General features: G+C 47.5%; 2 long non-coding RNA genes across 2 annotated transcripts in view; one reads left to right on the forward strand and one right to left on the reverse strand.

The window, feature by feature from the left end:
- Nucleotides 1–7,395: 7,395 nt before the first annotated feature.
- Nucleotides 7,396–16,865, reverse strand: LOC126500918 (uncharacterized). The gene is made up of 3 exons (XR_007591463.1): nucleotides 16,742–16,865; nucleotides 15,354–15,534; nucleotides 7,396–8,390 (listed from the first exon to the last, which is right to left on the reverse strand). It is a non-coding gene; the product is annotated as an uncharacterized lncRNA (long non-coding RNA).
- Nucleotides 16,866–17,029: 164 nt separating this feature from the next.
- Nucleotides 17,030–23,894, forward strand: part of LOC126500861 (uncharacterized) — a 55,276-nt gene continuing 48,411 nt past the window's right edge. Inside the window, exons 1-2 of the long non-coding RNA XR_007591451.1 lie at nucleotides 17,030–17,086; nucleotides 19,389–19,495. This is a non-coding gene — a long non-coding RNA (uncharacterized lncRNA). The remainder of the gene's footprint in view (nucleotides 17,087–19,388; nucleotides 19,496–23,894) is intronic.

The following is a 23,894-nucleotide window of genomic DNA, read 5'->3' on the forward strand; positions in this document are numbered from 1 at the left end:
AGTCAGTAAGATAGTCTATTTCCTGTTGCCTGCAAGCCAAGGTTAGAGAACACTCGGCTACTCTTCCGGCACCATGTCTGCCTGCACAGCACCATCTCCCACTGTGATGGTAATGGACTGAACCTCTGAAAGCCACTCTAATTAAATATTTTCCTTTATAAGAGTTGCCTTGGTCATGGTGTCTCTTCACAGCAATAGAAATCCTAACTAAGACAATAGGTAATTCCAGCTCCTGGGGATCTGATGCTGCCTTCTGGTTTCCATGAGCACCTGCACTCATGTGCATATACCCACACATGAATACACACATACACATGTAAGTAAATAAAACCTTTTTTTTTTTTGGTTTTTCGAGACAGGGTTTCTCTGTGGTTTTGGAGCCTGTCCTGGAACTAGCTCTTGTAGACCAGGCTGGTCTCGAACTCACAGAAATCCGCCTGCCTCTGCCTCCCAAGTGCTGGGATTAAAGGCGTGCGCCACCACCGCCCGGCTAAATAAAACCTTAAAACGATAAACAAAGCAGAGGGCTGGTGAGACGCTCCAAGCCTGATGACCCAAGTTTGATTCCCAGAACCCACACGGTGGAAAGAAAACTGGTGCCCACAAATCATACTCAGACAGGCTCCAGGCATTCACTGACAGCCACGAGTGTGCAACCGCATGCACAGGCACACACGCACAAAGTCAAGATCACATTTGACTACATAATGAGTTCAAGACTAACCTACGCTACATACCACACTCTCTCAAAAAAGAGTGAAATTGTTGAGCTGTACTTGGGGGTGTGCACCTGTGAGCCTAGTACTAAGGAATCTGTGTGAACAAGAGGGGACCCCAAGGCTTCCTTGTAAGAAAGTGGGATCCATATAAGAAGTTGAGCAAACTTTATGAGGGCCATTGCTTCAGGGCCATTGTGCTCACCCGCTCTAGGGAGCTGTCAGAGGCATAAGCTGGTCAGGCTCTCATCCTTCATCCCGACACTTCCCAGTTGTAGGGCAGTCACACTGTGGGGCAGCCACGCTGTCACCGGTGTCCCCTGTGGCCAGACTCTGGTAGATAGAGGTCATAGGAAAAGGAGGAGGCAGGCCCAGGGAACTTGTCTCCTGTTCCAGGAAGGGATTGCAGAGGTCATACACAGTATAGAGCAAGATTTTTTTTCCTGCCAGGGTTCCATCACCTTTTTCTTCTATACCTGAATGTCAGTATTCTTCCTTCAAACACAGCTAGGTTACACCTCCCTTGCCTCAGGACCGATTCCAGACGTCAAAATGAAATGAAGGTTGAAAGGCCGTGTGATGCTTCCTGGCTCAGCTCTTCCGGTTCTACATCTTTGACAGAGCTCTGGAAGAAGACAGCGTCACACAGATTTGCTACATAAACCATCACAGCTGCTGGCGTTAGCTCTGAGAGAGAGAGACACACACACACACACACACACACACACACACACACACACACACGGAAGCAATGACTGACATATCTCTGCACTTTGCCTTTGTGACCCAGGCTGTGGAACATTGCCGTCAAAGCAGGTCTCAGAGCCGCCTGGAGGGCATCCGTAAGGAAGAGTGTCCGCCAGCACGTAATCCTGGTGGAAAGGTGATAAGTTTGCCTGGGGGATGGGTAGCCATTAGTACCACCAATAAAAGAAATCAGACTGTGACCAAGGGGGGCCCAGACTAGAGACAGTAGAAAGCGTGTGTGTGTGTGTGTGTGTGTGTGTGTGTGTGTGTGTGTGATAAATAAATGTGGGGTGCTTCGTCCCCATGCCTGGAGCCCTCTGTCCCAGAGGTCAGGCCTCCAGCACTCATGTGACTCAGGAAGGGCATTTTCTCCCCAACTGGCCTGAATACAGTAAGTTTTAACCATGGCTTCTGGTGGGCTTGTCAGTGCGGGAGGCTCTTCTCGTAGGCTTGCCTAGGAACCTTGTCTCCAAGGATTGTTAAACAAACCTGCTGGGCCAGCTGGTGGCCTGAGCTGGGGAGGGACAGCTTCTCCCTCACTTCCCTCCCCCAGTGAAGTGGCCTCCCGGGAAATGGGGCTGGCCCAGCTGCATCCGTGGGAAGATCTAGCCCCCACACCTCGCCCCTACTGCCCCCACTGAGGCTACAGGAAATGAGGCTCTAACAGGCACTAGCTGTGATCCAGAGGACAATGACAAAGGCGGAAGGCTGTTTGTCCCAGCTAACTTGTTCCCTTGGGTGGTTTCCAGCTGCTAGAAACACAAAACTGAAGAGTCAGTGGGAAAACATATCTTTAAGAAAAAAAAGTAAATAAACATTCTTTGGGTGTTAGCCAAAATGCTGGGCTCTGAAGATTTTGTTTGCTTGCTCTCTCTCTCTCCTCTCTCTTGTCTCTCTTCTCTTTCTCTTCTCACCCCCACCGTGTGTGTGTGTGCACATGCGCACACAGATAAGACTCTGTCAAAGGTCTCCGGTTTGGAGGGCCAGTGTCTGGCTCAAGAGGGAGCCCCCGTGGCTTCTCACTTTACCTTTCCTGCCACTCTTAATCCTGTCGCTGGCTCTGGTCACTGTTCTCAGAACTATGACCGCCACTCACCACGGAGAAGACCCTTTTGCGGGGCAGGGTCTTGAACTAGAGTTTAGGAGGCCTGGAACTCTCTAGGTGGCCTTCAGCGTGGGCTCCTCCTCTTGCTTCTGCCTGAGAGCCGGCCTCACAGGATTGCATCACGACGTCTGGCCAGAGAGCTGCTTAAGCCCAAATCAAGTCACCGCTCTCAGGGCTCTGCAAGCAGTCCTATCTTAATTTTTGGTTGCAGCTCAAGTGCTACCTCCTGCAAGGGGCTTTCATGACCACTCCACATGAAATAACATCTCACAATCTCACTTTTCTTCAGAGCTCGGAAGCCCTGTGGCGTCTGGGATGATCTGGTTTGTTTGCACATGCCTGGCACATAGATGCTTCTTAGTAAATATTGATTGAACTGTGCAATGGTGGCATTCAGACCTAAGTGACTCAGAAGAGCTAGGCGTGGTGGTATATGCTTGTAATCCCCACAACTCAGAAGGCTGAGGTAGGAGGATTATGAGATCGAGACCAATTTGAACTACATTTTGAGACTGTCTCAAGATAAAGCAAGAGCCAGATAGTGCACACGTGTAATACTAACACTTGAGAAGTAGAGGCAGGAGGATTCTGAGTTAGAGGCCAGCCTGTACTACTTAGAGTTCAAGACTAGCTTGAGCTTCAGAGCTAGAATCTATCTCAAAATAAAAAAAAAAAAATCTTAAAACAAATAAGCACAACCTCCATCGCTACCACCACTACCAACAACAAAAATCACAACCAAAACCAAAACAAAATTGTCTCAGAAAACCCAGACTTCACTGTATGTCACTGGACAGAAGCCATAAACTGAGTATTAGGTCAGTGTTAAGTTGGGAGCGTAGCCCCCAGCCCCTGGCATCCGTCCCAGGCAACCTGACTTGGGAGTTGCATTGCTCTGGACTCCAAATCCCAGTATGCCAGGTCCTGACCCTTCCCTGGGGGGAGGGGAGGTCAGGACCAGGAGGGGTCAGGACCACTCCCACAAGGTATTTAAGTGGGCTCCCAGAGGAGACATGGTTCTAGGTTTGCATGGGCTCCCTACTGCCCTGTCTCCCCGCCATGCGCTTGGCCACCCGAGAGCGTCTTACTTAATAAAACGATGGGCATTTTGATTCGGTTTGATTTGACCTAATTGGACTTTTTTTGTGCTGGCGGAGCTGCCCTTTTCTTATTTTTGATTAGCAGTCAGCAGTTCAGCCAGTCAGAACTTCATTTACTCGCTCACCGGTGATAGCAGACCCCAGAAGACAGATACTACCAGCTTCATGGAGGAGACAGACCTGTGCACAGTGGTATGTTAATGTGAATGTCTTTGAGAACGGAAGAGAATTCTATAGTCTGCAGACTATAGGATTTACGGTCTGGCCTGGCAGTGGAGGCGCACCCCTTTAATCCCAGCAGAGACAGAGGCAGGCATAGCTCTGAGTTTGAGGCTAGGCTGGTCTGCAGGGTGAGTTCTGGGACAGCCAGAGTACACAGAGAAACCCTGTCTCCAAAACCAAAACAACAACAAAAGAAACAAATAAACAAAAAACCAAAACAGGAATTTCAGGTCTGATCTTGAGTGGAGCACAGGAAGGCACCCCGTATTTGCTGCAGGAACGGAGGGGCAGATGTCTGGAATAGCTGCAGGTAAAGGAGTTATTGAGGGGGTTGTGTGGAGGCCTCGAATGCCGTGCTAAGCAGTCAGGGCTTGCTTTCCCAGGCCAGAATGATGAGTCTTGATCCTTGGGAGCCTGTGTAGATATATGGACGCTGTGCACTTCTAACTATCCCTCTGTTCTAGCTCAGTAGACTAGTTCTGGATGTTTCTGGAAAACACAGCGACCTGCAGTTCTTGGAAGAGCCTAAATGTAACTTGAAAAAAAAAATATATTTATTTTGTTGTTGTTATGAGTTTAGCCTTTCATGGCTGAGCCGTCTCTCCAGCCTGAAGGTGGGTGTTTACACACTTGCTATGTGATTTCTTCCCCTGTTCGTTTGGGGATGGTGAAGGCTCCGAGAGGTGATGACGTTTTACCCAAGGTCTGGAGGGAGCACAGAGGGCACCGAGAGGCAGCTGCTTGGTTCCTCCGTGCTTTGCCTCCATGCAGCTCCTCTGGGCTAGCTCCTCTCCCTGTTTTTCTTTGCCCTTGGTGAAGTAGTTGGGCTGTAGTGGAGCCTTGCCTGCTCAGCTCTCCCTGCCCCCCACTCCCCAGCCTTAAAGGTCAGGTACGTCCCAGCCTCCCTCAGCTATGGCCATTTATGGCTCTGTTGTTCCAAAATGTGGCCAAATTTATAAACTCCCCTTTCCTGGAGACACAAAACAGTTTGTTCAGGGCACGGTGTGGGGGTGGTGCTAGGAGCTTTGGCTAGACCTAGACATCAGTCTTGGGCCTGGGGTCCACTGAGCTCTGGGCCCTCCCTGGGCCTCAGTTTCCCCACTCATAAGAGCAAAAGGACTAGACAAGATCATTAGCTTAAGTCTTTCTAATTTAGACATACCCAGTTTACTGCTTAAAATGCCATTTGCCTAAACCCACAGGCCTAATCTTTGTGAAGAGGCTGGGGGTGGGCGGTGGGAGGGCTCAGTACTTAATGGTGTTTCTGCTCTGACCTGGCGACCCTGAGGCCACGTGCAGGTGGAAAAAGAACCAACTCAGAGTTGTCTTCTGACGTCCACCAGCTGTTGGACTCCGACCCACACTTTACCCTTGGTTCTGAGCTGTAAGAAACGGAACCTGGGATCTCCGCATAGTTAAACAAGAGCTCTAATTCTGGCCTACACCACCAGAACCTACATGTCTTTGAGACAGGGTCTTTTTATGTAGCCCAAGACCCTATCTTTAAAAACATAATTATCAGGTGTCAAAACCATGGGGAGGAACTGTTACGACAGGCCTTGGAACATCTATTCATTATGTATTCAGGTTCATGTGAAGCATTTTCATTTATACTTTGTTTTTTTGTTTTTCATTTTCTCTGTTTCTCCATATTAGCCTCATCTTTTCATAGACATTGCTTTGAGGTGTAATTTGCGTGTGATAACCACACTAGGATGCAGAGGCCAATTGCGTCTAACATGTTAGTAAAGCCGTGTGGTCAACTGCAGCCCTCTCCTCCCAAGTCTGAGGGTTACAGACGCAAACCGCCACCCCCAGCCTGCACTACTTTTACAGGAGGAAAAGAAGCGTCCTTTCCCCGAGCCACTCTTACCACACAACTGAAGCTGCTTTTGAAGCCTAGAGCCCTGTGAGCTCAGCACTGCAACTGTTGAGTGGGAGTCCCAGGAAAGCCAAGGGCAGCCTGTGAACCAGAGTGACCGCACTGGGGAGCCCACTGACTGTTGGTGCCCAGGGCCTGGTTTCTCAGACAGCAAAGAGCTTGACTAAAGGAGGCCCGATCCATAGGGCGTCGTAAACCTCTCCCAGAGACCGTGAGAAGTGGGGCGGGTAGAACATTTGTCTCGCATGTAGAAGACCCCTAGGTTCCCTCCCCAGCACTGAAGAGGGGTGAAAATGAGAGGTAGAATTACTTCTCCTTTCTACGCCTGAGAGAATCAAGGCTGGGACAATGAACTTGCTTGTCCAGTGTCACGGAGCTAGGTAAGGGCAAAGCTGGCTTTAGCCTTCATGGCGGTGGTGTTCCTGGAGATTGAACACAATGATTCTTGTTAAAAAGCATACCACTGAGCTACATTTTACTCTGAACCCAGTGTTTGGGTAGTGCTTAGGTTTGGGAGGTAAATATTTTCCAAGGTCTTGGTCCATATCCTGGGGCACAATTGGGAGGTGGTGGCACCTTTAACGAGTGGGGCTAGTGGGAGGTCTTTGAGCCATTGGGGAAGTGGTTGTGGGCCCTGGTCCATTCTTTACTCTCCCCCTCTTGCTTCTTGGCCATAAGGTTGGTTGATTTTTTTTTAAAGATTTTTTTAAAAAATATATACAGTGGCCGGGCGATGGTGGCACACGCCTTTAATCCCAGCACTCGGGAGGCAGAGGCAGGCGGATCTCTGTGAGTTCGAGACCAGCCTGGTCTACAGAGCTAGTGCCAGGACAGGCTCCAAAAGCCACAGAGAAACCCTGTCTCGAAAAACCAAAAAAAAAAAAAAGTATACAGTGTTCTGTCTGCATGTATGCCTACGCGTCAGAAGAGGACATCAGATGGCTGTGAGCCATCATGTGGTTGCTGGGAATTGAACTCAGGATCTCTGGAAGAGCAGCCAGTGCTCTTAACCTGTGAACCATCTCTCCAGTTCCTGAGGTTGGTTGGTTTTATTATAGCACTGGTTGCTGCCACGATGAGCTGCTGAGACCAGTGCAATGGGGCTTGGTTATTGTCTGAGTTTACTTTTTTGATCTTTTTCGTTTGTTTGTTTTTTGTTGTTTTTCGGGACAGGATTTCTCTGTAGCTTTGGAGCCTGTCCTAGAATTCGCTTTGTAGACCAGGCTGCCCTCAAACTCACAGAGATCTGCCTACCTCTGCCTCCCAAGTGCTCGAATTAAAGGTGTGCACCACCACCATCTAGCCTGAGTTTACCTTTTAGTGCTATAAAAAAAATGCCTGACAGTGGTGGCACATGCCTTTAATCCCAGCACTTATGAGGCAGAAGCAGGAGAATCTATCTCTGTGAGTTTGAGGCAAGCCTGGTCTACAGAGCTAGTTCTAGGACAGCCAAGGCTACACAGAGGAAACCTTGTCTTGAAAAAAATAATAATAATAAAAAAACATGACCAAAAGCAATTCAGGAACGGAAGGGTTTATTTGCCTTGTACACACCGATCAGTCATCGAGGGAGGCCAAGGCAGAGACTCAAGCAGGAGAGGAACCTGCAGGCAGGAGCTGATGCAGAGGCCATGAAAGGGTGCTGCTTATTGGCTTGCTCAAAAACCCTGTTCGTTTGTTTTTTTTTTTTTTTTTACAACCCAGGATTACCTGCCTAGGGATGGAACCAGCACAGTTGGCTGAGCCCTCCTCCTCCATTAAACAATCAAGGAAACCGCCCATAGACTCGCCTGCAGACCAAGCTGATGGAGGCAGTAGCAACACAAGTTCCTCTTGCAAGATGGTTCTAGTTAGTTTGTATCAGTTGACAAAACCTCAGGAGCACAGTTGCTCCTTCTGTTGCCATAATAAAACCCCCTACAAAGCAATTTAAGGGAGGAGGGGGACACAGAGGAGGCAACAGCTTGAAGCAGCTGCTTAGGTTGCAGTCTTGATTGAGAAGCAGAAGGGGAGGAATGGCTCAGCTCACTTTCTCCGATTTACACGGTCCAGGACCCGGGGAGCAGTCTCGCCAGCCTCAAAATAAGATGATCCCCATGGACCTTCCCAGAGCCTAGCCCTAATCTAGATAACAACTTACAGGTATATCTGGAGTTGCCAGAGTCCTGGAGACCCTAGTAAGTTGGCACAGTCATCCGAGGTATCTTTACTAGTGATGGAAGCCGACTTATACCTGGTATCCAATAGCATTGCTTGTAGACAGGGCTGGGACAGACCAAGATCAGGTCTGGGGTCCCCAGCTGGAAACTTAGTAGGCCCCGAACAAGTGAACCAGCAGCTGTTTCCAGTCATCAGAGCACTGGGATGGACAAGAGGACATTTCTTTTTCCTAAGGGTGTTCAGAGGGGCGAAGGAACTTGCTTCAGGTCACACAGCCTGTGAGTGGCTGAGACAGGATATAGGTGTCCTGAGAATCAAATGTAGACCTTCACCTGTTCTGTGGCTCTGCTTGGGTCTCCTGGCGGCTCCCTTAAGCCTCAGACAGGAACACCACAAAGGCTTTGCTCTCCCTCTTCTGCTTGCCGTTTGATGTTTTCTTGGGATTTTGTCTGCGCCAGCTGAAATCAGACAGGCGGAAAAGGTGTGAGTAGCCCAGCAGCCCTGTCTCCCTCCCTCTCTTGCCACAGTCATGGACACGAGTCCAGCCCCTTTTCCCAGGTCACCCAGCCTAGGTTCTCTGCACTTTTATCACGTGACCCCGATGACAGCATCTTTTTAAGTGACACTTTCCTAAGCCACAAATAGGAGCTTACTTATGTCCTGAGTCACCTAGTTCGTTAATCTGGGTGAATGGCCTTTTCATAGGCCTGTTGGCCTGCAAAGGGCTCCTCCCTTAGCTTTTCCAGACGTGTACAAATCCAGTGGGCGGGGAATATGGTTCAGAGAAAAGTTAAACTTTTTTTCATGGCGTGAAAATTTCTAGGAAAGAAAATACGTCAATGTTGTGATCTAAGTGTTTCTCAAAAACAACAGCAACTAGTAACCCCAAACCAAGCCCTTTTCTATGGTGGCTTGATTTGTGCAGGCTGCTCAGGGCCTAGGCCAAGCTGTAGGAGGCCATGGAGGGCAGTTAAGAGGACAGGGAGTTCCCCAGTGGCCTTCCATCTCTTGCCACCCCGCTCTCTAAGAAGCTGTGAAGAACCCATCAGAAAGCCCCTGGGAGAGCTGAGGTCTGTGAGTCAGAACCCTGTGTAAGTGTTCTGGCTCTGAAGGGTAAGCATCCTGGCAGTCGAGAGTCAAGGAGTACCACAAAGTCACACACCACACACACAAAGAATCGCACAAGAGATTTAGTGGAAAAGGACACACGAGGGTAGCTGCCTCTGCTCGGGCAAGAAGCACCAGGGAACTGAGTGGGAGGCAGGCTTAACAGAGGGTCTCTGGGGGGCAGAGCTTTCCAGGGTGACCATTGGTGGGATTTAAGGTTCTGGGTTTGAGGTGAGGGATTGGTGGGGTTTTGACTTCAGAGTCTGTCTTTCTTTCTTTTTTCTTTCTTCCTTCCTTCCTTCCTTCCTTCCTTCCTTCCTTCCTTCCTTCCTTCCTTCCTTTCTTTCTTTTTTGTTTTTTGAGACAGGGTTTCTCTGTAGCTTTGGAGCCTATCCTAGAACTAACTCTTGTAGACCAGGCTGGTCTCGAACTCACAGAGATCCGCCTGCCTCTGCCTCCCGAGTGCTGGGATTAAAGGCATGCACCACCATCGCCCGGCCGAGCTCAGACTTTTTACACCACACTTTGGACTCGAGTTTTACTTATAAGTCACCTCAGGGAAGTTCGCGGGCCTCTTGACCCTCAGTTTCTGAAGAAGGAAGTAACACAATAATATTAAATATGGTTGTGCCCTCCATCTACAGGGGACTAGTTCCAGGATTCCCGCAAGGAACATGGATAACGGAGTCTGTGGGTGCTGAAGTCCCGTATATACAGCAATACAGTCACATCACCTACACACATTCTCCTGGATACTGGGATCACTGCTGAATAACAGAGTACCTAATACAGTGCAGATGAGATGCAAATGGTTGTCAAATGGTATTATTTAGAGAAAATGTCAAGAGCAAAGTTTGTACAGGTTCAGCACAAGTATAGTGTTCCCCCAAACATTTGTTTATTTGTTTATTTATTTATTTTTGCAGTGTTGAGGACAAAACCCAGGAATGGAAACCCAGGGCTTCAGGCATCACCACTGAGCCACTCTCCACTCCCCCAAGTACTCCACCCACAAATGATATAAATATATATATATTTAATTTATTTATTATGTATACAGTGGTCTGCTTGCACGTATCCCTGCAGGCCAGAAGAGGGCATCAGATGTCATTACAGATGGTTGTGAGCCACCATGTGGGTGCTGGGAATTAAATTCAGCATCTCTGGAAGAGCAGCCAGCTCTTAACCTCTGAGCCATCTCTCTAGCCCCAAAAGATATATTTTCATGAAACTAATGTGATACCTACTGTGTCAACTGAACACTTAAGTTTTTTTTGCTTTCTTTTGTTTTTGTTTTAATTTTCTGTGGACTGGCATTGGTTAATCCCAGCACTAGGAGGCAGAGGCAAGTGGATTTCTGTGAGTTTGCAGCCAGCCTGGTCTCATACACAGTGAATTCTAGGAAAGTCAGGGATCTAGTGAGACTCTGTTTCAAAACAACAACAAAAGCGTGTGTGTGTGTGTTCCATGTGGGTGCAGGTAACCCCAAAGGCCAGAAAAGGGCATCAGAACCACTGGACTAAAGTTACAGACACCTGATGTGGGTTCTTCAGATCAAATTCAGGTTCTCTTATCTGCTCTGCCATCTTGTCAACCTCCTCCAAATACTTTTCTTTTTAATTTAGTTGAGATTTTTGTTTTGTTTTGTTTTAAGACAAGGTCTTATTATGTAGCCCTGGCTGTCCTGGAACTCATTATGTAGACCGAGCTGGCCCTGCACTCACAGAGACCAGGCTGCCTCTGCCTTTCCGTGCTAGGATTAAAGGTGTGCACCACCACAAGCTGCTATGCCCTACTCCTTCAAACACTTTTGTCCTGAGGTTGCTTCAGCCCATGGATATGGACGGTTCTCCAGATTTCCTAAATTTTCTTTGAGCTCTGAAACTGTTTGTTGGGGGAAATTCTGTCCACAGTGGAGGGTTAGTTGATTGTATACATTCTGAGGAAAGAGACTTTGGTTGCTGGAGACAAGCTGGAGCTAACAATTGTGGAAAGTACATTCCAAATAGAGTCGCTGTGTGCCTCCTTCCGGGAATGGGCACAGAAAAACAAGTTTCAACATCGGCACGTAGTTTAAAGCTGTCTCCTGCCACTCATTTGTGGGATCAGCCTGTGTCGTGTGTGGATAGTTACTAACGGTGGTGAGGGGTGTGGTGTGTGTGAGTGTGTGTGCGCGAGTGTGTGAGTGTGAGCGTGTGTGTGAGTGTGTGTGTGTGTGTGTGTGTGTTGCTGTTGTTGTTCCTTTCATCTGGGCTTTTACATACGGAACGTCTAACAATGGGAGGATGAGATTTAAAGAATAATTAGATGGTTTTGCAGAGAAGTCTTGGACCACCAGGTTTCTAGAAATAATTTAGTAGCACTTAGCTGGTCCAAGCAGACGGCAAGGGCCACACCTAATCTTGAGTGGTCTCTTCAATTTTCTGGGCTCAAATGAAAGTTTTCAAATATTTTTTCCAACCTTTTCTGTACATTTCTCTCTCTCTCTCTCTCTCTCTCTCTCTCTCTCTCTCTCTCTCTCTCTCTCTCTCCAGACACACACACACACACACCTCATCTCTGTTAGTAATTTTTGGTACTGGGTATAGAACTTCATGCATGCTAGGCCAAGGAGTCTACCACTGAATGACACCCCAGGCCTAAGAGGTTTCTGGTCTGTTTTAGAAAAATCGCACACACATAAGCAAGATGAGCACCCTTCCTGCCCTGCATGACTATGGGGTTTTCTTATTTTGTTGTTGTTATTTGTGTTTTTGGGACAGGGTCTCACCATGTACCCTGGCTGGCCAGGAACTCACCACACAGATCAGGCTGGTCTCAACTCACAGAGACCACAGAGATGGGCCTTTCTCTCTCCCAAGTGCTGGGATTAGAGGTGTGTGGAACCATACCAGGCCTGGGGGACTGCTGAGATGCTGAACTTTCGATCTAAAACCAAGGGGGTTGCAGGCTGCAGGCAAACAGGGCTGAACAGCCACCCTATATAAAGCATTTACTGTGCTGCCTGACACTGCTCCAACCATTTTTTAAATACTAACTCTTTGTGAGGTTGGTACTATTATTATCTTCAGTTTATAGCTCCTTAGGGAAATCTGGAGCTCACAGGGGTTAAGTGGTTTTCCAGGGACACACAGCTGGCCAGATGCAGAGCTGAGGGAAACTCCTGAAGCCTGGCTCTGGGTCTGTGGTGGTAAAAGCTGTGTCATGTCATCTTGCTTCAGTGAATCCCAGAACCAAAAGACCAAGGCTGATTTGATGCCCAGGACAGCCACCTCTGGATCCCTGTGATGTCAGGAGACCCCGGCTTTTCTGGGTAAGGCTGTCCCAGTGAGAAGTGGACTATGGAGTAGCACTTTCTTTGTTTTTCTAAATTAAAAACTTTTTTTTAAGAAGTAGGACTTGTTGGCCCATTTGACAAGGACCTCGCTCTATGAAACATAAACTCTAGCCCCACAGTTTATGTCTTCTGTGTTTAGCTGGAAATTCCTCATGGAGTACAGAATTCTTGAAACCCTATCCCATAGCCCGAGGCGTCCAGAAATACAGTGTGTGTGGACTTTTAGGCTTTAGCAACAAATAAGCATCTCATTTGCTCATGCTGCAAATATGTTTGACTCATGTGGCTTTCTAGGTGACAGCCTAGGCCAGGGTCAACTTATCAGTTGCTATTGTCATTTAGGGCTGGATCATTCTGTCGCGAGGTTTGTGGCCTGCTCCGCAGCCCTCCTGCCCTCTGCTAGCTGATGCCTGAGCCCCTCTCCAGGGGTTCCAAACATCTCCACACATTACCAGATGTTCCCTGTGGGGGAAAACCAACCCTGGTTAAGATCTGCTGACCTAGACTAAAAAAACACATCTCTCATCTCCTTTCCAAGGGAGAAGCCGAAAGGAAGTACATTAAAAAAGGTGGGGTAGGTGTGGGTTATGTGATTAGAGATTTGATCCCCAGCACCGGGCTATAAAAAGGTCAGGGAATGATACACATGTGATTAAAATAAACCGAGGAGAGCACGCCTTTAACCCCACCCAGCACTCAGGAGGCAGAGGCAGGCAGATCTCTGTGAGTTCAAGGCAAGCCTGGTCTACACAGCAAGTTCAAGGACAACCAGGGCTTTATGGAAAAACCTTGTCTCAAAAAATAAAAATAAGTGAATAAATAAAATGATAGGCTGGGTGGAACTGGCCTGGTTAAGGCAGTCAGGAATGTGACTATGGACGGACACCGGGAACAAGGAGGAAGGGAGTCACTAGGCCTGGAGGGAGGGCCTCAGAGGTCAGGGGACAGGGTAGATTGGACGTAGTTAAATGTGTGTATATTGTGTTGAGCATGTGGTATGGGTGTGTACACACATGTCCAGGTGTGTGTGGAGGCAGGAGGATGGCACTAGAGGTCTTCCTCAGTCACTTTTTTTTTAGATCTATTTATCTACATATTTTATGCATACGAGTGCTCTACTTGCGTATATGCCTACACAACAGAAGAGGGCATCGAATCCCATTATAGATGGTTGTGAGCCACCATGGGGTTGCTGGAAATTGAACTCAGGACTTCTAGAAAAGCAGTTGAGCACTCTTTTTTTTTTTTTTTTTTTTCCGAGACAGGGTTTCTCTGTGGTTTTGGAGCCTGTCCTGGAACTGGCTCTTGTAGACCAGGCTGCTCTCGAACTCACAGAGATCCGCCTGCCTCTGCCTCCCTAGTGCTGGGATTAAAGGCGTGCGCCACCACCGCCTGGCTGCAGTTGAGCACTCTTAACCACTGAGCCATCTCTCTAGCTCCCCCTTTTTAACTGTGGAAATATGATATATTTTGATCATGTTTCCCCCTCCCCCCAATTCCTCTCAGATCCTCCTCACTTCCTTCCCTACCCAGTTTTATTTTCTTTTTCTCTCTCTTCAAAACAAACACATAAAACAAAACAACAAAACAAGAAATATATACAACCCCCCCCAAAAAAAAACCAAAAAAAAAAAAAAGAAAATTGAAATGGATGAGCACAAGACTATTAAAAAACACACCCAGAAAAAAAACAAGGCAAAATGAGGCCAAAAGTCTACAAAATACCAATTGTTGTTTGGCTTTGACCAACTATTCCTGGGCACGGGCTTGCTCTGAGACGTGGTTAATATGTCCAGTGAGAATCCATTGGAGAAAACTAATATTCCCTTGGCCAGCAGGGATGAGTTGTAGTTAGCTTCTTGGTTAGGGGTGGGAGCCCATGTCCAGGTCCCCACCTTGTCTCAGTGCTGGGACTCCGTCTGACTTGAACGCATGCAGGCCCCGTCCATGCTGCTACCTGCTCTGTGTCAGTCCTGTTGTGTCTGGAAGACACTGCTTCCTCAGGGTCATCCATCACTGGCTCTCAGAATTTTTGTCTCCTCTTCCGCATAGCTCCCTGAGCCTCGAGGGAAGGGCTTTGTTACAGATGTCCCATTTAGGACTGGGTGATGCAAAGTCTCTCACTCTCTGCACATTGTCTGGTTTTGAGTCTCTGTGTTGATTACTATCTACGTCAGGAAGCCTCTCTCACACAGGCTGAAGGAGCTGGTCTAGGGGTACAGCAGTGTGCCGTGAGGAGGCGCTGGTCTAAGGGTACAGCGGTGGGCCGTGAGGAGGCGCTGGTCTAAGGGTACAGCGATGGGCCGTGAGGAGGCGCTGGTCTAAGGGTACAGCGGTGTGCCACGAGGAGGCGCTGGTCTAAGGATGCAGGGGTGTGCCGTGAGGAGTCATTTCCTCTCCATGCTTTAGCAGAACAGTGGTAGGAGGTTTCCCCTAGGCCCCTGACCTGACTCCCAGGTTCTCGGTCACTGGGGCAGTGTCCGGTGTGGGTTCCATGTCATGGAAAGGGCCTTAAATCCAATCAAAAAGTAGTTGGTAACCCCTAAAACATTTGTTAGGAGTGTAAAAGAGGATTATTCTACAGCAACCCACATACAAGATAAAACATACAATATTTGGGGGTCTGGATTACCTCACTCAGGATATTTTCTAGCTCCATCCGTTTACTTGCAATTTTCATAATTTCGTTTTTCTTAACAGCTGAGTGATATTCAATCATGTAATGTACAACATTTTCATTATGTATTCATTATGCGTCCATCTGTTGATGGACATCTAGGCAGTTTCCAGTTTCTGGCAATTATGAAGAAAGCAGCAGTGAACTTGGATGAGCAAGTGTCTCTCTAGTAGCATGTTGAGTCCTTTGGGTTCCCCCTTATTGTCTTGAAACAGAGTTTCTCACTAAACCCCAAAGCTTTTCTATTAGGCTAGGCTGGCTAGCCAACGGATTTCAGAGATTCTGCCTGCATACACTCACCTATCCCTGTCCCCAGCTGGGGTGACAGGTCCGTTCCTGGCTTCTTATGTGGGAGCTGGCTTTCTGAACTCAGGTTCTGTGTTCGCCTGGCAGGTACTTTGTCAGCGGCACCATCTCCCCAGGCCCGTGATTTTCCTCTTAAATACGAGCATGGACCACATGCAGAGTGCTGGGTCAGGCCCTGAGGAATGTGAGATGAGACAATGAATTCTTTGTAGGTTAATCAAGGAAGCTGCACGAGAGAGGTGATGTTGGAACACACACTTGAGGATAAACAAGAATCCATTATGTGGAGGGCAGATTGTGGGGGGAAATTGCCTCCACCACCCCCATGTGGGTGACTGTGTAAGCTGCCCCGTGTTAACGCCTAGGCCTGGAGTTGGGCTGGAGCCCAATAACTTTTAACCAACGTTGGGCTGATCCTGATGCAGTAGGAGGAACCCCAGTCTGAGAATGGTGCCCAGCAGCTTTTATGAGACGCCTCTAGGGGGTGTGAATGTCTCCACAGATATCAGTCCAGTTGGGAAGGAGAGAGAGCCAGTGAGAGAGATAGACACACACACAGAGAGAGAGAGAGAGAGAGAGAGAGAGAGAGAGAGAGAGAGAGAGAGAGAGAGAGAGACAGAGAGACAGAGAGACAGAGACAGAGAGAAAGAGACAGAGAGAAAGAGACAGAGAGAAAGAGATAGAAAGAAAGAGACAGAGAGAAAGAGACAGAGAGAGACAGAGAGAAAGAGACAGAGAGAATATGAATGTCTCCACAGATCTCAGTCCAGTTGGGAAGGAGAGGGAGCAAGACAGAGAAAGAGAGACAGAGGCAGAGAGAGAGTGAGAGAGAGAGAATATGAATGTCTCCACAGATCTCAGCTGGGCTGGGCGGCGCTCAGTGAGAGTATGGGTCCAGTGTAAAGCCCTATGGACTTGCCTCTGTGTCTCCCCACACTGCTGTCACACAGGGAAGGACAGATGTAGAGGGTCCAAGGCCTCTCTGGACACGGAATTTAGGTTAGGGACCCTCAACCCAGTGTTCTTCCCCTTCCCTCACCACCAGACTCGGGGTATTTTAACCCCTGAGAAGGCCTCGAACATGCCGCCCACAGAACCAGCAGCTACCAGTTTAAAAGGCTAGGGGTGGCTGGACGGCCCAGCAAGTAAAGGTGCTTGCTGCCAAGGCTGAAAACCTGGTGGTGCAAGGAGGGGGGGATTGTCCTTCAGTCTTCACACATGGACTGTGGACCGTGCTGCACGTGAGCACACGTGCACACGTGTACTTGTGCGTGTGCACATGCACACGCACATTCTCTCGCTCACAAATAAAATAAATGTTTTATTTTTTTAAAGAAAAAAAAAGGAAAGGAAAAGAATAAGGAAAATCAGTTCTGACTCACCCAGCAGAGCCATTTGAAGGCAGGCCGCTCGCCAGGGTGACTGAGAAGACTATGCGCAGAACACCACACACAGGCCGTGAACACACACGTCCTCTAACCTATTTTTCTTCCAGAGTGATGTGGAAATGAAGGGGGAAAAATCCACAAAAATGTGCAGAGCATAGGAAATATGCTGGCTGGCAACTGTTAGGGGTGTGGCCAGGGCCTCCTGCCAGACAAGCCAGCACGAGGCAGAAGCCAGAGAGGAGAGGAGCTGACTGCTGGGCTTGGGACCAGAAACTGAAGTCTCAGAAATCTACCCAGGTCCCCACCAGTGGACCCCGTCAGACCTGGCTGTCTTCACAGGTAAGCGTGGAACTGAGTAAACTTATAACCACTTAAGTGTGGAATTGTATTAGTGACAATTAGTTGTGGCGCACACCTGTGACCCAGCACGCAGAAGATTGAAAATAGGATGATAGTGAGTTCGAGGTTAGCCAGGGCAACAAAGTGAGACTCAGAACAAAAGGGTCTATGGAGATGGCTCAGTTGATAAAGCGTTAGTCACACAGATATGAAGACCCGAGTTTGATTCCCTCGAGCTGGAGTCCCAGTGCCGGGGAGGCGAGGATGAACAGATCCCTGGGGCTCACTGGCCAGCCAACCTAGCTGACATTGTATGTTCCAGACTACAGTGGAGAGACACTGCCTCTTAAAAAAAATGGTACCCAAAGAATGCTGCCAGAGTTGTTCTCCAGCCTGTACTCTGGCCTCCACACGTGCACCTGCACACACACAAACATGCACACATAAAAACACATCCTCATAAACTGTGTGAATGCTGGAGCAGGCAACAGCTGAGCATGCACTTGAAGACAGCAGAGGGGCGGGTGCTGGCACGTGGGTGTGTAAGCAGATGAAGACAGCAGAGGGGCGGGTTCTGGCACGTGGGTGTGTAAGCAGGCGAAGACAGCAGAGGGGCGGGTGCTGGCACGTGGGTGTGTAAGCAGGCGAAGACAACAGAGGGGCGGGTGCTGGCACGTGGGTGTGTAAGCAGACAGAAAACCCAGGTGTAAGAAGGCGAGCCAGGAATAAGCAGGGAACGAGGCAGACAGGGGTGTAACGTTAAGCAGACAGAGGTGTAAGGTGTAAATGGACAGGGGTGTAAGATGTAAGCAGACAGCGGTGTAATGTGTAAGCGAACAGGGCGTATGTGTAAATGGACAGGGTGTAGCGTGTAAGTGGACGGGGTGTAACGTGTAAGTGGACAGGGTGTAGCGTGTAAGCAGATGCTGCACCAGGTGAGATCACGTGTCACGGTGTTTGTAAACAGGCAGTCCCACTAGCACAACGGTTCTCAACCTTCCTAATGCTGCGACTTTTTAATACAGTTTTTCATGTTGTGCTAACCCCTGACCATGAAAATATTTTCATTGCTACTTCATAATTATAATTTTGCTAGTGTTATGAATTTAATGTAAATATCTGATACGCAGGATATGATATGTGGCCCCACATAGGTTGAGGCCCACAGGTTGAGACACTGCATTAGTGGGTCAGCATTGGGGGCACAGTGCTTGGCAGCTGCATGTGGCGTAAGGGTAGAAACGGGCTGTAGCTTATCAGGATTCTCACCTACTATATGGTAAAATAGCAGCATCGAAGACCGCATCCAGAGTGCTCTCCACGCTCAGATCACATTACTTTGGTTTTTTTTTTATTTATTTATTAAAGATTTCTGTCTCTTCCCCACCGCCGCCTCCCCTTTCCCTCCCCCTCCCCCAATCAAGTCCCCCTCCCTCCTCAGCCCAAAGAGCAATCAGGGTTCCCTGCCCTGTGGGAAGTCCAAGGACCACCCACCTCCATCCAGGTCTAGTAAGGTGAGCATCCAAACTGCCTAGGCTCCCACAAAACCAATAGGTACAGTAGGATCAAAAACCCATTGCCATTGTTCTTGAGGTCTCAGTAGTCCTCATTGTCCACTATGTTCAGCAAGACCGTTTTAACCCGGGCTTTTTCAGACCCAGGCCAGCTGGCCTTGGTGAGTTCCCGACAGAAGATCCCCCTTGTCTCAGTGTATAGGTGCACCCCTCGCGGTCCTGAGTTCCTTGCTTGTGCTCTCTCTCCTTCTGCTTCTGATTTGGACCTTGAGATTTCAGTCCGGTGCTCCATTGTGGGTCTCTGTCTCTGTCTCCTTTCATCACCTGATGAAGGTTAATATTCAGGAGGATGCCTATATGTTTTTCTTTGGGTTCTCCTTCTTATTTAGCTTCTCTAAGAACCCGAATTATAGGCTCAATGTCCTTTATTTATGGCTAGAAACCAAATATGAGTGAGTACATCCCATGTTCCTCTTTTTGGGTCTGGCTTACCTCACTCAGGATGGTGTTGTAAAAAATAAGGACTTCTTGAAGTTTGCAGGCAAATGGATGGAAATAGAAAACTTTGGTTGTTTTGACTTGAGGGTTTCAAGTAGTCCAGGCTAGCCTCAATCTTTCTCCTAAGTTGATGATGACCTAGTGATTCTCCTAGTTCCGGGCTTATAGGCATGTACCACCACGTTAGTCTATGCAGTGCTGGGGCTCAAACCCAGGGCCTTTTGCATTCTAGGCAAGCACTCTACCAATTGAAATACACCCTAGCCCCCCTCTCCTTTGTTGTGTCATAGGGTCTCACTGGCTAGCATGGCACTCATAGAGATGGCCTGCCTTCACCTCCAGAGTCCTGGGACTGAAAGAGGACATCACCATACCCTGCCTTGACACAGATTTCAAGGTATCCAAAATGCTTAAGGAGTAATTAAGCGGTAACATAAAAGTGGTAAAATATCAGCAAAGAAACAGGAATTATTAAAAAGAATAAAGTAGAATATATAGACTTGAGAGGTATGTTAATCAAAAGTCTTGGTCAGGGCTGGGGAGATGACTCAGCAATTAAATACACTGACTGCTCTTCTAGAGGACCAGGGTTCAACTCCCAGCGCCCACACAGTGGCTCACAACCCTCTGCAAACTCAGTGCTAGGGGACCTGTTACCCTCTTCTGGCTTTTATGGGCACTGCATATATGAGGGAAACATACATGCAGGTAAAAACATCTGTCCATACACACAAAATAAAGAAAAAGAAAAGAAAAACCTTCAGAAATTGAGGGTTAAGTGGCACCAAACAACCAAAAGACTCCAGTGGGTGTTTGTAGAACACTCCACCCAGCAAGAACAGAAAATATATTCTCTTCAAATGCCCAATAAACACCCACCAAAGGCCGGAAGCCATGTCCTGAGTCATAAAACAAACTATAGTCATTTTTTTCTTTTGAGTTTTCAAGACAGGGTTTCTCTGTGTAGTTTTGGAGCCTGTCCTGGAACTCACTCTGTAGATCAGACTGGCCTCAAACTCACAGAGATTCTCCTGCCTCTGCCTCCTGAGTGCTGTGATTAAAGGCATGTGCCACTCACCCCTAGCTGACAAAATTTTTAAAAATTGATAAAATGTATTCATGAGGGAGGCAGAGGCAGGAGAATCTCTGTGAGTTCTAGGTCAGTCTGATCTATATACAGTGAGTTCCAGGACATCCAGGACTGCATAGAGAGACTGTCTCAATATATATATTTTTATCAAATTTGTCCACTCTCTTCTGGGTACAAAAGAGGATGGATTTCTTCTCCTGATACCCAATACAAAGACAGATCAGAAATAAAACTATACACCAATATCTCCCATAAATTGAAGCACAAAAATCCTCAAAATTTTGACTTGTTGATTTGGCTTAGTGGGTAAAGGTTCTTGCTGTCGCATCAGGTGACCCGAGTTTGACCTCCAGAATCCACGTGGTGGAAAGGGAAAAAGGATTCAGTTAAATTTAATTCCGGGTTAATAGGAATCTGCCGCTGCTGATATAATAAGCCAATTAAACCGAATTAATAAATCCAGGTTTATTCTGAGCCAAGCATTTCTGGATGGCCCCAGGAGAAGCTGAGACCACGTGGGGGTGGGGGGGGGTGGAACACACTAGGTGGGGGCTTTGGAGATCATGAAGGGAACCCAAGAGGTTGGGGCTTTGGAGACCTTGAGGGGAACCCAAGAGGTGGGGGATTTTAATACCTTGGGGGTGGAGCCATGGATGTTAGGCTTTCTCAGGGGTGAAGCCCAGACTGAGGCAACTCCAGGGGGGGAGGATTGGAGTGGAGCCTCCACCTGAACATTCCAGACTCTTTGGGTATGGGGGCGCCGGTTCAAGTCTACTTCCTGAGGGCATGGGACGATGTGGGGAGGGGGAATATTGGGAGTTGGTGGGCTCATCTTTAGCAGGAGGTATGGGTGGAGAAACATTCAGTTACCTGCCATCCTAAAGACTTCAGGCCTCTGTTTCTTGAGGGAGATGAGAAAGTAGGTTGTTAGGAGAAAAGATAGTTGTTATTAGCGGCCCTTTGAATGGAGCTAGTGGATGGAACGAGCGAGATGAGAGCGGAATGCCCTTTAAATCCAGGTTTTAGTTGCTGGGTAGGTGCCCATTTGAGCCTGGAGAGGTGGTACCAATGGTGACGTTCCAGGAGCTGGTGCAGGTGTTGGTGTTATCTGTAAATTGGTCTTGGCCCAGGCAAGAGGAGTGAATCTACACAATGTACTCAAAAATGGATGGGATCAAAATGGGCTCCAGAGTGTTGTAATCTGCTGGCCTGTCACCTGGGTACTGTTAGGTTTTCCTTAAGACGAGCCTCTCCACCAATACAAATAATTCCAATCAGACCAAATTAGACCAAATAAAACACACCCGTGTTTAATGCAGTCTCCTGGGTGGCACCAGGAAAGCACGGTGAGGGGAAGGGGGGGGGGGAACCACACAAAACCCAGAGAACATGTGTTCATTCTCTGGGAGGCAGTTTAAGTAGCCTGTGGGAGTGGTCTTGACCTTCCCTGGGGAGGGGTTACTCGTAGGCTTTCTCATAGATGGAGTTTGGACTAAGGCAACTCTCAGGGGAGGGGGCTTGAAATGGAGTTCCTACCTAGTATTCCAAAGATGGATGTCAGGGGGCTGGGATGAGGCCCCCGACTATAATATTCCAGACTCTTTGTATAAAGGGGTATTAGGGAAATGGGGTGATGCTTTCGCCCAAACAGGTACTCTGTCCCTTTAAGAGATAAGCTCTGCCCACTCCCAATCTCCCCTTTCTGCCAAGGCAAGTGGATCTCCTGCCTCCTCTGCAGCCCTGTCTCTCTCTCTGTTTGTCCCTCTTCTGAAAAGGTAACTACTGCCTCTTTACCTTCTGCCCTTCCCCCTTCTTTCTTCTCTCTCCCCTCCCTCTTACTTCTGTGATTATTTTGGTTCTGGGTGGCTGGGAAAAACAAGCAGCCTTTTCCTACAGATTGGCACTAACGTGGGTAACTACATCCATGTAAAACCTGAGAGGGCTTGAAAAGGAATTCTAGAAAAAAAATACAGAGTTTAGCACAACATTTTGCTGTTTGCTGCTGGTGTGTTGCAGCTCCTTTAAGAGAGATTTTCCTGACTCAGCAGCAGCAGCAGCAGCAGCAGCAGGAAAAAGAGCTGTGCAGCCATTTTGAAATGCAGGTTTTTATGGGACCTACCACCAGTGCAAACTCCGGCTATGGAGCATTTCAATGGCATCTGTGGCCCCGGGTGTTTGTGTGCCCACTTGGAGTAGGGAGGAAAGTGGTTGAGACCATGCCCGTGGCTCAGCACTCCTGCCTGGGCAGGCGGTAGGATCAGGTCTACTAGGCATGGTCTACAATCAGGAGAGCATGGCAGATTCCTGCCACCATACAGAGAGATGTTTCTAGGCCACTCAATGCACTGCATGGCAGATTTAGCTATTTCTCAGATAAAAAGGGTTTATGTGCTGCATGCTCATTCTCAGAGTTAAAGTGCTGAGCTTGGCTCCTACCGGATCTGGCAGTAATGATACATCCACCATTTTGAAAGTGGAGAGAGGCAGAGACAGCATCCAGAGCAGCTGCAACCAAGCTGCTTGTCATTTTAAAAGCTCTTCTAGACAGCAAAGAATTACAGATATGTAATAAAGATAAATCCAGATGAGTCATAGTGTTGGATAAGTGTATGTAGGCTTGGAAGAGAGAAGAAAAAGAGTATAGAGAGTCATAAAATAAAGTTAATGCTTAAAAAAAGGGTAAAGTCTTTAAAGAAACAGAGTACACAGCCGGGCGATGGTGACACATGCTTTAATCCCAGCACTTGGGAGGCAGAGGCAGGCGGATCTCTGTGAGTTCAAGACCAGCCTGGTCTACAAGAGCTAGTTCCAGGACAGGCTCCAAAGCTACAGAAAAACCCTGTCTCGAAAAAAAAAAAAGAAAGAAACAGAGTACAGACAGTCATAGATTAAAAGAGGTAAAGAAAAATAAGCCATGTCAAGATGGACTATACACAAAGAGTCTGGATTCTGTATATTATTGTGTTTTTTTTTTTTAATTTTTGACTGTGAAGGAGCTAAGTACAGAGAGAAATTTCTTTGTATGGGCTGCTAAGCTAAACCAGCATGTATATTTATAAAGGTATCTTGACTTCAGAATTTGGATCTAAGGATATGTTGCTTTGGAAAAGAGGTTTTTCTTTTGTCTCCACAGAGGATGAGAACATGTGGATTCATTCCAGGCTAATATAGTTTGATTGATCAAAATTCCCTGAAAGGTTGCTGTGAACACCCCCACAAAGAAAATACTTCATTTAATAAACAGCAGGAAGCAGTTTAGAGAGAAATAACTATATCCATATTCCCAAATATTGTCTACAAATGTTTGTTTACATTTAAAGGGGGATATGATATAGATATGAATAAGTTGCATTGGTATGGATCTTGTTTTATTGATATAATAATAAATTTAAGGTCAATTTTGTTATATGTATATTTCTGCTCTTGATTAAGGTATTGTGTTTGTATAGCTCATTTAAAAATGTAATGTATAATTTAAAAATATAGGCTAATAGATAATCATCTATAATAGTCAAGCTTGTAGTCATGTTAGTTAGATTTTCTAGATATATAGAGATAAATTTCAGTTATATAGGTATTCTTCAAATCATTCAGAGACCTTGAGAATATGGCATTTAAAATATTTAAGAACTTAAGACCTTGCATGACAGTGAGACACATCTGCTCCTAGCAGCACAAGCTACTTCAAGAGGAAGATGGGCATGGA

The sequence above is a fragment of the Alexandromys fortis genome, unplaced genomic scaffold (genome assembly GCF_014885135.2).
Source record: "Alexandromys fortis isolate MF-2015 unplaced genomic scaffold, M_Fortis_MF-2015_v1.1 scaffold_7, whole genome shotgun sequence".
Lineage (NCBI taxonomy): Eukaryota > Metazoa > Chordata > Mammalia > Rodentia > Cricetidae > Alexandromys > Alexandromys fortis.